A 13266-nucleotide genomic window follows, 5' to 3' on the forward strand; every position below is an offset into this window, starting at 1 on the left:
CGGCCTACAAAGTGTGCTTAAAGCCGCCACACTTAAGCTCTAGTGTGGCCGACGGCGTATGAATCCAAAGTTCAGTGTGGCGCCCTCAGTCAGAAACTGACAAATTGACAATAGGCGCCACAACGGTGAAAGCATTTAACACAAGCATGTCATAACAACAAGCTTAAGTCGTAGTGACGTGTCGAGGCTGCCAGGGCTTTGAGATCGTAATTATTGTCGTGCGCAAAGCCTCCAACAAAGACGTGAAAGAGGAGCGTGCTCCACGGAAGGTCGCTCCCCTTCAGACCTGCCGGGTTTGCCGACATTTCCAGGGAGGTCCGTGATTGAGAGATCCTTCCCCCTTAGGAAAAGTGAGTTGTTGGGCGGGGAGAATGACATACCTGAGCCCCTCAGACAAGGTGAGACGGATCCTTGCGGGCATCGTGAGAGAGTAATGGGCCAATTACCAGTCATTTGTACTCAATGTCCTGAGCCGTCGCCAACAGACAAATTAGTGAGATCTCATTGTGAGGATGGTTTAAGCCCACCATATTAAATGTCAAATTGCTTTGCTTTTTGATTACTATTGTTTCTCAATGGGGGAAATAATCTCTGTCATATGGTGACATTAAAGTCCTCTTTCTTCTGTTGCTGTCAATGTAAAGTTAGATTTTTTTTTTAGTAGTGATAGGACTCATTCCAATATTGGAATACTACCAATGCCCCACCCTTGACATTTTAAACCTGTGTACGTATCTTTTTTTAGAGAAAAAAATACTTCATACAGACTTGGCATTTATCACATTTTGGGTAATCTAGTCGAGAATATTCATATTTGCTATAAACAAGTAAAAGAAACTCTGAAACGTCAAGGACATTTTGAATATTTGCCCCATAGACGTCCCAATCTCTGGAAACTGGTAGTGATCATTCACTTGTATGCCAGGTTCTCCGGCTTGATGTTTTCTACAGAAGCAAGAAGAGGTAGCGAATCCACATCTCGTATCGCAAAGGTCCTTCGTTTGGCCGCACGCCTCCGCCGTGTCAGCCCCAGCTGCTCCGTTTTAACGACAGCCTGCCGTTTGATCGTACGCGAGCTTGTCACTGAATATGTGTGAGAAACCTGCCGCTTGTTGGCGTATTCTTTCCACACACCAATCAAGTCGGCCAATGAAGTTTAGCTGGCTAGTGAAAAAATTGCGCTTTTATCCAAACGACAACCTTTGGCAAAAATGATGGAAATCGCCGGTCTCAGTCATTTTATTGCTTTGCATTGAAGGAAATAACAAAATACGTAGACATGACGCAAAAAAAGTACTTTCAAATGGCAACTTTCGGATTTTAAGAAACACGGATCAGCACTCAAGTCTGGAATGGAATCGTTCAGATCCGAAGGAAAGACAAATGGAATCGCCAGATTAACTTTGCATGTTGGAACCTTGTCAGGCACCGTTTTCTTTCAATTCCAGCACAGATTTTCCGATGGATTCTTTGTTGATTTCATCATTTTTGCAAAGGGTTATAGTAATCCTGCTATTGGCGATTCTTAAAGGAGCAGATCATGAAGTAACTCTTGCCCTCCAGAAGACCTAATGGAGTCTCTTTAGTGCCACTTTACCAACCCCTTAGTGTCCCAGGTGCATTAATTTTATTGAGAGGAAGGTAAAATATGCCTTCCTCTCAATCCTCTATTTAAAGCTTCTCCCAGGACAGGGTAGCTGTGGAGAAGCTATGTGGCGGCTTTGGCATCCTACGAAGAGAGTAAAAGTTAAATACTTGAAGTTGGCATTTTACACGATGATGTGTACAAGTGCTTCTCTCATTTAGAGCGGAAAGTGGCACAAAATTTCCCAAGGAAAATGTTTGCAGACTCATTAGAAATGCTAGTAGGGATTAGACGCCGCAGTGCTGTGAGGCTGCTGTTTGTTGCTGTGAACAACTTTGATATTTAGCGGATTCAACTGGCAATTTGAAGCTAATTACTTTATTCGACATGATCTTGTTTAACCAAGCTTGTAGCGACGTGTATGTTGCCTTTCATCTAGCAATAAGGAGTTGTCTTCAAGGTAAAAACTTTTGCTTACTCAGTATATTAGCTGTTGCCAGTCATTTGATATAAAATATGCGATCTAAGGATGAGTGCATCTATCTATGCTACATAAGGAAAGCAATGTTTGCCTGCTATAAATTATGGTGATGTAAGATTTTAGTGAAGAACAATCTGGGTACGTATTTTTCCCCCAATGGCGCCCTGAACTCAATAGAATGGGCTGTTTCCTCTACGGGAATAAACTTGTGTGACATTTGACCCTTGTTAATCCATCACAGGGACAGACAAGACAGGGCCAGTGGTTTGTGTCGGTAGCTGGTAACTTGCCCAAGTTTAGACAGCATGCTGGTTTGATGATAGAAAATAGAATCAGTTAGTGACAATAGGGTGCTGGTTTGTGGATTTCCTGAAAAATGAATAAAAATAATAGTCCATGCCAATCATGGAAAATGTAACTTAGTAACTTAGCTGTTTTGCATGTGTAAAATAATAATATTAATATACCAACATGAACTCTTTGGCTCCTGTTGACGGTGATAAATGTCCAATCCTTCTTAACACTCCTTGTTAAAATGGATTGGTCATTTGTCAATGTCAATGGCATTGAAACATTAGCATTCTTCATTTCTGTTTCTTACTGATCACCACAACCTACTCTGAATACTTTACATATGTTCTACCTGAACTGGCGATGAATTAGTTAAACATTTAAATACTTGGTTTACAACTATTTGAAATTAAGTCATAGCAATGGCCTTATTTATGACATCAACTGACAACTTGAATGGAAGTAGCATGAAATGAAGCCCTGCAGCTGTAAATATTGGGGAGGAATTTTGTGTGTACTGCAGTAATTTGTGGGGAAAAACATAGGTAACTTGTTAGTTTCTGAAACTTAAGTTGTAAATTCCATTCCACTTTTTTACAGATATTTTTTTCTCATATCTCAATTACTGTTAACATTTTTTTGTTAACATTTTTAAAAGATTGTCTCTTTTTGAAGGGATATTTCAATTATTTCGAGCTGTAAAAATAGACTTGAGTGACCTGTCTTTTGAGGCTGCACTTTCTTTTGGGAGGTTGGCAAAAAAAGCGCACAAAAAACAAAGAACAAGAAGCTTGTAGTGAATTATTTGATTACTATTCTGCTGATTATTGTATGTTGGAACACAACTTTTCCTAAAAATCTAGCTCTACTTCCATATATTCCCTGTCAAGGTTGTTTAACTTTTGTAATACTACCATACATACTCAAATAACCACACCGCTAAAGATTCAAGAAGGGCAGAATCACCAGACACGTAAAAATATCTCACCCTGAGTCAACGCTTTATAACGTCAAGAAACTGCAGTGCATATCAACAAAGATAGCCCATTCCCCAAATAAAATAAATCCTTACGCATAAAGTTCAGTTCCCACGCAGCAAGTCATCAGCGGTGAAACTGCTGTTTAAATTGCCCTAGTTATGATTCACAACAAACTCGAGTCGACTTTTCAACAAATCTTTTTTCTTTAAATACACGTCCACTGTCCAAAATGAATTGACGATCAATTTGATGTATTGCTTCGGAACATAGCCACGTTCGTAGAACATGTTTTTCAGTGTGTGTATACCTGCCGTGACGGATTATATTGAAGTTTTACATTCAGGCTTCACGTGTGCTTATCTTACGGAGAAAAGGGGATCTGCCAAGTAAACACTGGCCTTTTCCTTGTACGTGCTTTTACAGTGGATGTATGTGAAAATGTAAAAGAGACAGCAGATTGGCTACGGGCGCTACGTATTGTGTCCTGTAAGTCGTCTCAACATCTTCACTCAAACGTACTGGCGCTTTGATCCCTCAGTGCTCCTGACCCACTGCTGTTCTGTCACGCTGACATGTTTAACAAATACTGTCGAGCCCGAACGGGGTACATCAGGGTGTTACCGAGATGTTGTTGTCCCACTGCTCACAACGTGATGGACGATACAGCACTGAAGCCTTTCTTATCATTATCTTTTAAACTCACACTCGCACATTTTCATCCGGTGGGACCTCACAACTCGTTACGCCGTTTGAAATATGACTATTTTGGCATCCACTCTACTTCTTGGCCTTTGCTTGCTAGCCGCCAAAGCAACAAAACGCGAGTCTGTAAATATTTCAGTGGCTCGGGCAATTCGTGCAAAGACGCTGCTGCTGTGACTCATTGCGCGTCCGGCGGCACAACACGGACCAGTGTGTGGCCGCTCTGTTGTGCGGAGGCAGCGGTGCTTGCATGCGTGCCCGAGTATAGTCCGGGATTACAGTTCGTGTTGTCTGGTCTGTGTGGGAGCAACTACCAGGCATGCACTGGCGCTTTGGAACAGCAGAAATGATTCACAACACTTGGTTCTGCTTGGCGGCAAAGTGTCTGTTCATGGCGTCATTGTGCTGAACTAGGAGCAAAGTCCAAAGTTGTGACGCTATTCCTTTCCTACTTGCTCTACTTATGTATATTAAGCGTAGAATGGAATTTTCGTTTACGAATGACAATGTTGGCGAGTAAATCGGACAAAACCAGCTAGAGGGATTCGTATTGCTTCAAGCAATGTTATGTCGTATTTAACTAAGTGCTACAAAGCGTATTGCGTTTATCGTCGCAAATGACCCAAAGCAACAAACTAGAATTACAACAAAGAAGTGGGATGTTGTGTAATTGTCAAGTTATCACCTGACTTAAACCCAATTAAGTATGCATTTTACTTTCTGTAGTAAAGTAAAATGATGTTGATTTGCCTTGTTGAAGGCTTGCCAAACATCACCAGGGATAAAAAAAAAAATCAAGTGTCTGTTGATGTCTTTGTGTTTCAGGCTTCAAATTATAATTGTCTGCAAAGGAGTTGTAACCAAGTATTGTAATTGTTAAAATATCTCATTATTTTTGGCCCCTGAAAAAGTAAAGCCATGTATACAAACAATATAATTCCTAAACCAGCCTTCTGATTTGGAAGTAAACACACGAGATGAATGCTGACATTCTGCATGTCTTAGTCGTTTCATGACAAATATGTCCCAAAATAAGTAACCACTGAATTATTGCAAAAAAATATGTTTTGTAATGGCCTAATTAATCACCTGACTTGAATCCAAATAAGCCATTTGTCAAATAGCTGTTTAAATACCCAAAGACTGTGATGTTTTAATTGTCTCTGTCGAGATGTATGTGGAATGAAATTTAATTGCGTCTTATTGTCATGACAAATAACACTGGTGTGTTTTTTTTCATCTTTGTTTGTGGATGTTTGCATGGGAATTCTGTAACTGACTGGAACAAAGCTATAGCAATTGACTCACAATGGCAATTGACTCAAACTTTGTTGGGTCCAGATTGCTTCAGACAAACGCATTATCATTGGCTTAGTATAATAACAGCGTTGTGGTTTGCAGAATCTTATTAATGTTCACATTCCCAAGATTATTGCTATAATATAATAAATGGGAAACCTGTTTTAGGATGGATTTGCCCTTGGTAACAACCGTATTGCCGGCCACTCCCCTGAGCCAGTCTTTAGGGAGCGCTTTCCAATAAGAGTAATGTCCCCCTTGTGCACGGCCACCCGCGCACAATTTACGGGCAGATTACAGATTCTAATAAAATTTTTGCTGGCCTAATTAAAGAATCTGCTCCCTGTTTTATGGTAGTTCAGTTTCCCTCCAGCGCATGTGTCCAATTTAATTATTCTGATGCAAATAATTAGCATGAGCTGGCCATTGTTCATCTTATTTGCATATTATATTGGATAATTGAATGAGAGTGGCTGATAAATTCAATTAGGGTGAATGACACATGATTCCGCTCGCCGTAGAGAAACGTTAAGAGAAGGAGCAGCCCGGGAATACGACGTGTTCCTTTTGAATATTTATACGTTAGCCCGCGCTTCAACACCCCCCCCCCTCGCCCTTTGGCACTCTGCTAATTTAAAAAATGAACAGTGGCGCAGCAGCTGAACTTGTTGCGGCGATTCACTTTGCACTGCCTCTCCTTCTCGGTCCGCGGAAGAAGAGGCACGGGCATTAAAATCAATGATTGTTTTTCATCTTTCAAATGTTCCATCGACAGGGCAACGCCTTTGCGCATTGATAAGACGAATGAGGCTGACGTGGCTAAATTGGTTTTCAGGCACTTGCAATGTAAACACAGACTCCTGGTGCCTTCCGGAATTCCATTATGGACAAGCTCAAGCGAGCTGATGAAGGTTTTCCAGGAGTGCGCGATGAAGTAGGATGCGACCACGAAAAAAAAAAAAAACTCATCAATGTTTAATGTCTTCCTTTGAGTCATTCGTCTTACCAATACTACGTAGTGGAGTTTTTTCCGAGTGTTTGGAGGGAATATTTGGACCTCGGCTTCAGCCTTTCACATGCTAATGTAAGCACTGGCGGCAGAAGAAAGCAGGCCTGACCCGGGGCCACCCGGTGACACGGGCTGCTGATTCAGTGCCGGCAGCCCTGGCTTTGTTTATGTGTGTGCACAAGAAATAATGCACGTCATAAAATGAGAACTTTGAAGGGGGAACAACTAGCACACATGATAAATGTTCCCGCAGAATCGCCTGTGTATAAATTACTCGTCCCTATAGTAAAAAACGACATTGCGAAAACCACTAAAAAGAGCCTATTTTTCCATTCGCTGTGAATTTGCGGTGCAAATTTGGACAAACTGAGGAGCAGTCTTTGTTATTCTTTGCCAACTGTCAGAGCTTTTTCTTGGGATGTGTTGAAGCCGTAAATTCAGTTAACAATCTGCTAAGGACAAGTTGATCAGTTTAAGGTATAAATATCATTTTATTGTAGTGTGATAAATTCAGTATAGGTTGTACAGAATTTGCAAATATTTGTATTGTTTTATTTTATTTTAACACAACGTTCCAACTTCATTGAAATTGAGGTTGTACAGTAATGAGGAGGGATGTGCCCAATCCGATCATTATTAAATGGCTACAAAGCAAGAATGTAAAAGAATTTTGTCAAAACAAAACAAAATATGTATGTTTGTAGTACACAACATTTTTGCTAGATCATAATTAGGTGGAAAAAGATATGGTAGGCAGTGGATCGAACCCATAACCTTTGGGTTGAGAAATAGCGAACACTTGTTGAATTATAGGCTTAAATTAGGTTTTGGTAATGGAATGAAGCTGGAGTTTCAGGTTCTACCATTGGATTCTTTGATGAAGTGCTAAATTCTGAATACAATGGTCTCAAGGTTTGGATTATGGTTAGGAGTTTCTTCATTCTGTAATCCGGTATTTATTTTATGTTAAGGAAGATACAGTTGTCATTTCATGAGATATTTCACCCTCCTCCTTCCCTAAATCTTTCCTTTGACTCATCAAAAAATTCACTGAGCCAATATGCAACCAGAAGATCTCGCAAACTAGGAACTGAGCACTCCGTTTTCAAATACAAGACAGTCAGGAAAAAAAGCAGACGTCATGCTTGATGAGCTCACTTCAAGGATTGTCCATTTTCAAACACATATTGCAACACCTGAAACTTGTGTTTGTCCCTATCTCTCTTTCTCTCTCTCTCATACGCCTTGTTAAAGCTCCTCTGTTCTGTTATAGTACACAAAGTCTCGTCTCATTGTCTGCACAGAGTTGTTTTAAGGTGGGGGTGGGGAAGGAATTTACACAGTCCTGGGGATCTGTCAGTAGGTGGTATAGGAAACTGTAAAGATAAGTCTTAAGTCAGTCCACCGAAGAGCTTTCGGCATGTGTCAGATCTCTAAGCAGATAGAGCCGTGCCCTCTGTTCTTATCTGGGACTTGAGTGTGCCCACGGACATCTGCAGATCTGCCGAAATTTCCGTTTTTCTTACACACCTTTTGCCCTCAACGTCAACCATGTCAGTCAGGTCAGTCAAGATGGCCCAGTCGGTGGCTGCCCTTCAATGATGTGTCACTTCCTCAAATCACAGACTCCCAGCATGCCCTAATCAGGAAAAAAGGGTGGATTTACAAAAAAACTAAAAGTTAAAATCAGAAATATAGCTCTTCCCACAAGGTGAACTTAGTCCGATATATTACGCAATGCCTTCAAAGAAAGCGATTGGAGCTAGTGTAGGTGTTAAATCTCGTAGATTTGTTTCCATTCAAAACAGAGTCTGTAAACATTGCACATTTTGGTATGCAGTGAAACATGACAATTTACAAGTATAGTTTTCATTTTTTGTCCCTTCAGTATACATTTAAACAGATATGAGTACTGAAACCTAGGTGACTTCTTTAATGTCCCTGAATCAAAGCCAGAATTTATCGCTATTGTCAAATGAAGTAAAGCATTGAACATACAAACGCACTTATATAAACCTTCAATATACTTAATAGGCCTTAAACATAAAATATAATACAAAATATAGCACTGAATCAACTTACGAACAAATTCAACATATGAACAAATTCAACTTATGAACAAATTCAACTTATGAACAAATTCAACTTATGAACAAATTCAACTTATGAACAAATTCAACTTATGAACAAATTCAACTTATGAACAAATTCAACTTATGAACAAATTCAACTTATGAACAAATTCAACTTATGAACAAATTCAACTTATGAACAAATTCAACTTATGAACAATCGCTCGTAACGTAACTCGTTCGTAGGTAGGGGAGCGTCTGTACATTTAAACAGATATGAGTATGAAACCTACAGAATAGGTGAATTCTCTAATGTCTCTGTCCCATAGCCAGAATTTATCGCTATTGTCAAATGAAGTAAAGGGTTACGATTTCATTTGTTTTCCGAGCCCTGCAGAGGAGTTACCGCACTTGCAACCTTTGCGTTTCCTTCTGCCGTCCTCCCCACTGTGAGCGCTTGACGAGTGGCAATTTGTTTGGATGTTTAATGCCGCCGCGCTGCTGGAGGAGGATTATACGAGATGGCCCAGTGATTTGTGGCGGCTGGTAGTGGGTCAGCCTTAGTGTGTGAGTGTGTGTGTCTATGTGTTTGTGTGAGATCAGTTCCAGGTCTTCGCTCTAACACAGACGTCAGTTGTCTTCTCACAAGCGTACGTTCTGTCCCGAGGAAAAAACATCTCTTAGTACGTGTTTTGTCCAAGCGTAACATCCGCCGGCTGCCGAAAGATTCATAATTTTTTCTGTTATTCACTACTGACGTTTTTCTTGGCGGGCTAGAGAATCATTGACTTTTTCTGCAAAGCTTCACAAGTTGAAAAGCAGGCCAGTTGCTACTGTGAGTTTTCCCAGACACACAAAAGGCAATGTGACACAACTCAAACCAGCAAAATAGTGTTCACCGTGTTGGCTAGGGATTTTGTGTGAGGCCATGGTTTTCATTCAAGTAATTATTAATAGTTATGTAAAAATGGTTTTCCAACGAACATGATCGGACAAGAGACAAAGTCCAAATTCTCTTGGCATGAGTTAATTATATCCATGTTTTGACTTGATTTAAACTCATTGGCTTGAACCCAGACTAGACTTTTCTTCCTTATATTTCTAATGGGAAAATCCAGAAGCAAAGGATCCTAGGAACAGATCAACCTTAGCCATTCCCAGCAAGCATCTCATTTGATTGCGATGTCTAAAGATATCGCAAGCAAAACTCTTCTCTTCCCAAAGTCTTTTGTTTACTCCTCCCTGAGCATGGCCTTCCACTCCATCTTTTTAGGTAGATCCACCTCGGCGTACTTTAATCTCTCGGAGCGTAAAGAGACCTTGCGTTTACGTCTGAAAACGTTGGCAACAACATCAAGCGACATCCCTTCACTCTCTTCTTTGAACGCATTTCACCCTCAGATGATAAAAAACAGTGAATTATTGGTTTGTTTATCGTGCTCTTAAAGCCTAAAGTGCATTATTAAACAGAGAGCACATTAAACCCAGAGTATTGTTAAAAGTGTTTTAAAAATCTTGTAAATCTCTGTTATTTATGTCAGCGCGGTCAGGGAGGCTCACCCCGGACCTTCTGCTTTTAATTCGGAGCAGAGGTTCGTACCTGCGTTGCGGCGGCCTGACCGACGTGACCTCCTCCTGTGGGGCAGCGTCCCCCCTGACACTAGACAGCCAAGACCACTAAATATGCTAATTCATCTTTCTCGTTGATGCGCGGAAGTCAAAACTAGCCTGAATTAGCCATTAGTGGATGAGTTATGCTGATTTTCATTTCACGTAAAGTATCATTTGAATGATTTACCTTGTTGTTATCCTCAAAAAATAGACAGGAAATAAACAGGGGACATGTTTTGTTTTTTAAGGTTAGACATTTTCAATGGCATTGAAACATTACAGCAGTCATCCGAGCTAAATTTTTTTGACGTCTTTATTTAAAACATTATTTCAAGTTTTTAAAAAATATATAGGTCCAAATAACGTACCGTATTTTCACGACTACATTATTAGGCGCCCTGTCTATTTTGAAGAAATTTTAAGACTTTAAAGTGCGCCTTATAGTCATGAAAATACGGTAAATAAATATTACGTTCCTAACTCCAAACGTATTGGACATCTAGTGGTGTTTATAGCAGCCATCTTGTTAAATGTGCATCTCTGTAGATTTTAGGAGTAGTCAACACAAAAAGCCGCCCCCTTGAAAAACACAAACATACATTAAATATATAAAAATATACAGTATCCCCAAAATGTTAAAGCCGAGGGCAGGGGTCAGCCACCAGCCTGGTGGCGAGTGGTCGCTGCCACTTTAAGAAATGAAGCAATATCATTAATGGAGGCCTCACAGGCCTGACATCCTGCTCCAATTCAGCGGACCCCGTCCATCACGCCATTACGGTGGGCCCAGCAGTATTAAAATCCAATCACTCCTGTGGCTAGTTTGATTAAGGAGGGAAGCGTACAAAGAGCCCCGCTGACCCATTGTTGCCTTTGCCAGTGAGTCCCAAGAGAAAGTCCAGGCCCAGTCCCTCCCGGACCCTCTTTATGCTACTTTCAGGCTGTGTATTTTTTCCACGCTGCGCGATTGGTTCCCATACAAAGTCATTGTTATCACGCATGCAAATAATGACAGGGGGCACGTGTCGAACCCGGTGCAAGTTTGACCAGATAGTAGCCCACGCCCCTTAATGTCGTACGTTGAATTTTCACATGATTTCAAAGCTCCCAGGGCTTGTGTGAGTTTTCTCTGAGTACTCCCACATTACAAAAACTTGCAGGGTAGGCTTGTTGAGCACTTTATATTGCCCTTAGCTGTGATTGGTTGTTTGTCTTGATTCGCCCCGCCTGGGGATTTAGTTGGCGAGGATGGACTCCGGCACCCCCGCGACCCTTATGAGGATAGGCAATTACGGAAAGGGAATGAACTCCTAAGATTATATTTCATTCCACTCATTTCTTTGGATTCTTCCCATTTTTTCGTGATTTTTTTTTCTTTTTGGATTGGATTGAATAACTTTATTTATCCCGTATTTGGGAAATTTCATTGTGAAAGTAGCAAGAACAGGCATAGTTATAAGTTAGACAGTACAAAGCAAAAGCACAAAGTACAAAGCAAATCAAAGTCAATGGGATCATTAAGAATCACCAAATCATCGATTCATTCTTCCTAACTTATGGTTGGTTATTTTTGAGTCTTGTTGAGGCTCCACTCGTTCTTTTTAGCAAGCGCCTACCGCATATGACACGAGCCCGAAAAAGAAGGCGTCATCTAGGAAGAGACAGAGTAATTCATTGCGCCGGGAGCAGCAAAGCTGACAAGCGAGAGTTACGGCGTCGTCTTTTGACGGCCACTGTAAATCTCCGGCGCCGTTTGCATCCGCTGCGAGCGTATCATTAAAGTTGGTGAACTTGTGAGTCAGAGGCTTAATTGAACTTTGGCACTAAATCTAAAAAACAAAGACTTCCTCGAGACATTCTTGAACTCCTGACCTAGTGCAGTCAACGCCGCGCAGTCTAAGGTCTCGATTCCTTCTCTTTGGTTCTATTGATACGTTTGTGTCTTTTCGCAATTCACCTCGTGACCGTTTCGGGAGACGGGTACAGGTGGAGCCGGGATTTTACAGTGACTCATGGTGCCATGCTCTGTCCTCTTAATGGTTGTTGCCGTGTTGTTTCTGCTTCAGATTTATGGGTGGGTGTGGCGCCGTGATTTACTTGCACAGCGTCTCAAACGGGCTGGGGGTGATTCTCGCCGTGTGTATGTGTGTACACAGTCTTTGGAGTGATGCCCTTAGGCTGCTACTCTTGTCATTTCCTCTCGCAGGTTCACTTAAAGTACACACACAGTTTGTGATGAGGCCATGTTGAGTGATCCTTGTTTGATTCTACGGAAGAACTATGTGAAGAAAATTTTACTGTAACTCGTTGGCTAGAATTGATGGCGATAGACGGTAGATGAATTTGAACTGGGAAGGTTGCCAGTTACCTCGTAAGCTGCCTTTTCGTTTGTGAAATTCAAGGAAAGACGGAGGTTAAAAATCGGTTCTCATCCTGGTTCAATGTACATTGATAGCACTAAATAAAGTCAGAAATCTTCCATGCATGAACTTCAACAGTTAATTAAAGTTTATTGCTAAGTCCGCTTGTTAGCACTAGCATTACCATAAAGGGAATTTCTCTAAACAAGACACGAAAAATTGTATCCGTGTATTTATTTTTAGCAAAATGCAAAGGCGTATCTACTGGTCTAGACACAACAAAAATCAATCAGGATGCTGCAGCTAATATAGAATGCTGTCCTCACAAATGCAAGGTTAATGGACCATATTATGTACACCAGGATTTTGTTATTATGCTTGCCATTGACAAAGCTCGACTTCCAACCCATTTAAAGTGGGAGATTTGGCAGAAAATTAACAGATCTTCATTCGTTTCCACTAGTTATAAAAGACTTTAAATTCACTGCGGGATTTAAAAACAAAAGAATCCCACCATTAATGTCAGCCAATGAGTTATTTTCCAAAAACAATCATGCTCTCTTTTTGCCAAAATAATAAATCCTATCGTTATATTTTAAAAATTACATTTCCTGTAGAATGTTTAGTTGCAAAACTCTCAGAATTTCAAACTAGGCAGTTGTTAGTACTTAAACTAAATCTTGTGTTACCAGTCTTCGCATAATGACGCAATACGATTATTATATTTTGTCACTTAACTGAATAATGTATTTGTAACCCACTGCTAATTGATACTTATTTGAAAGATTTTTCGACAGTTTTCTAAATGAAGTGTCCGGTGATTGCGCGTTTTATTTATAATAGATGTCTTTTTAATATATCTTCTTTAAATCTCTG

At 40.6% G+C, this 13266-nt stretch overlaps 1 long non-coding RNA gene across 1 annotated transcript in view; it reads left to right on the forward strand.

Moving 5' to 3' along the window:
• The window catches only part of LOC144194158 (uncharacterized), a 58219-nt gene that overhangs the window by 28625 nt on the left and 16328 nt on the right, over positions 1 to 13266 (forward strand). The window lies entirely within an intron of this gene.

This window comes from Stigmatopora nigra, chromosome 3 (assembly GCF_051989575.1).
Source record: "Stigmatopora nigra isolate UIUO_SnigA chromosome 3, RoL_Snig_1.1, whole genome shotgun sequence".
NCBI classification, from domain to species: Eukaryota; Metazoa; Chordata; class Actinopteri; order Syngnathiformes; family Syngnathidae; genus Stigmatopora; species Stigmatopora nigra.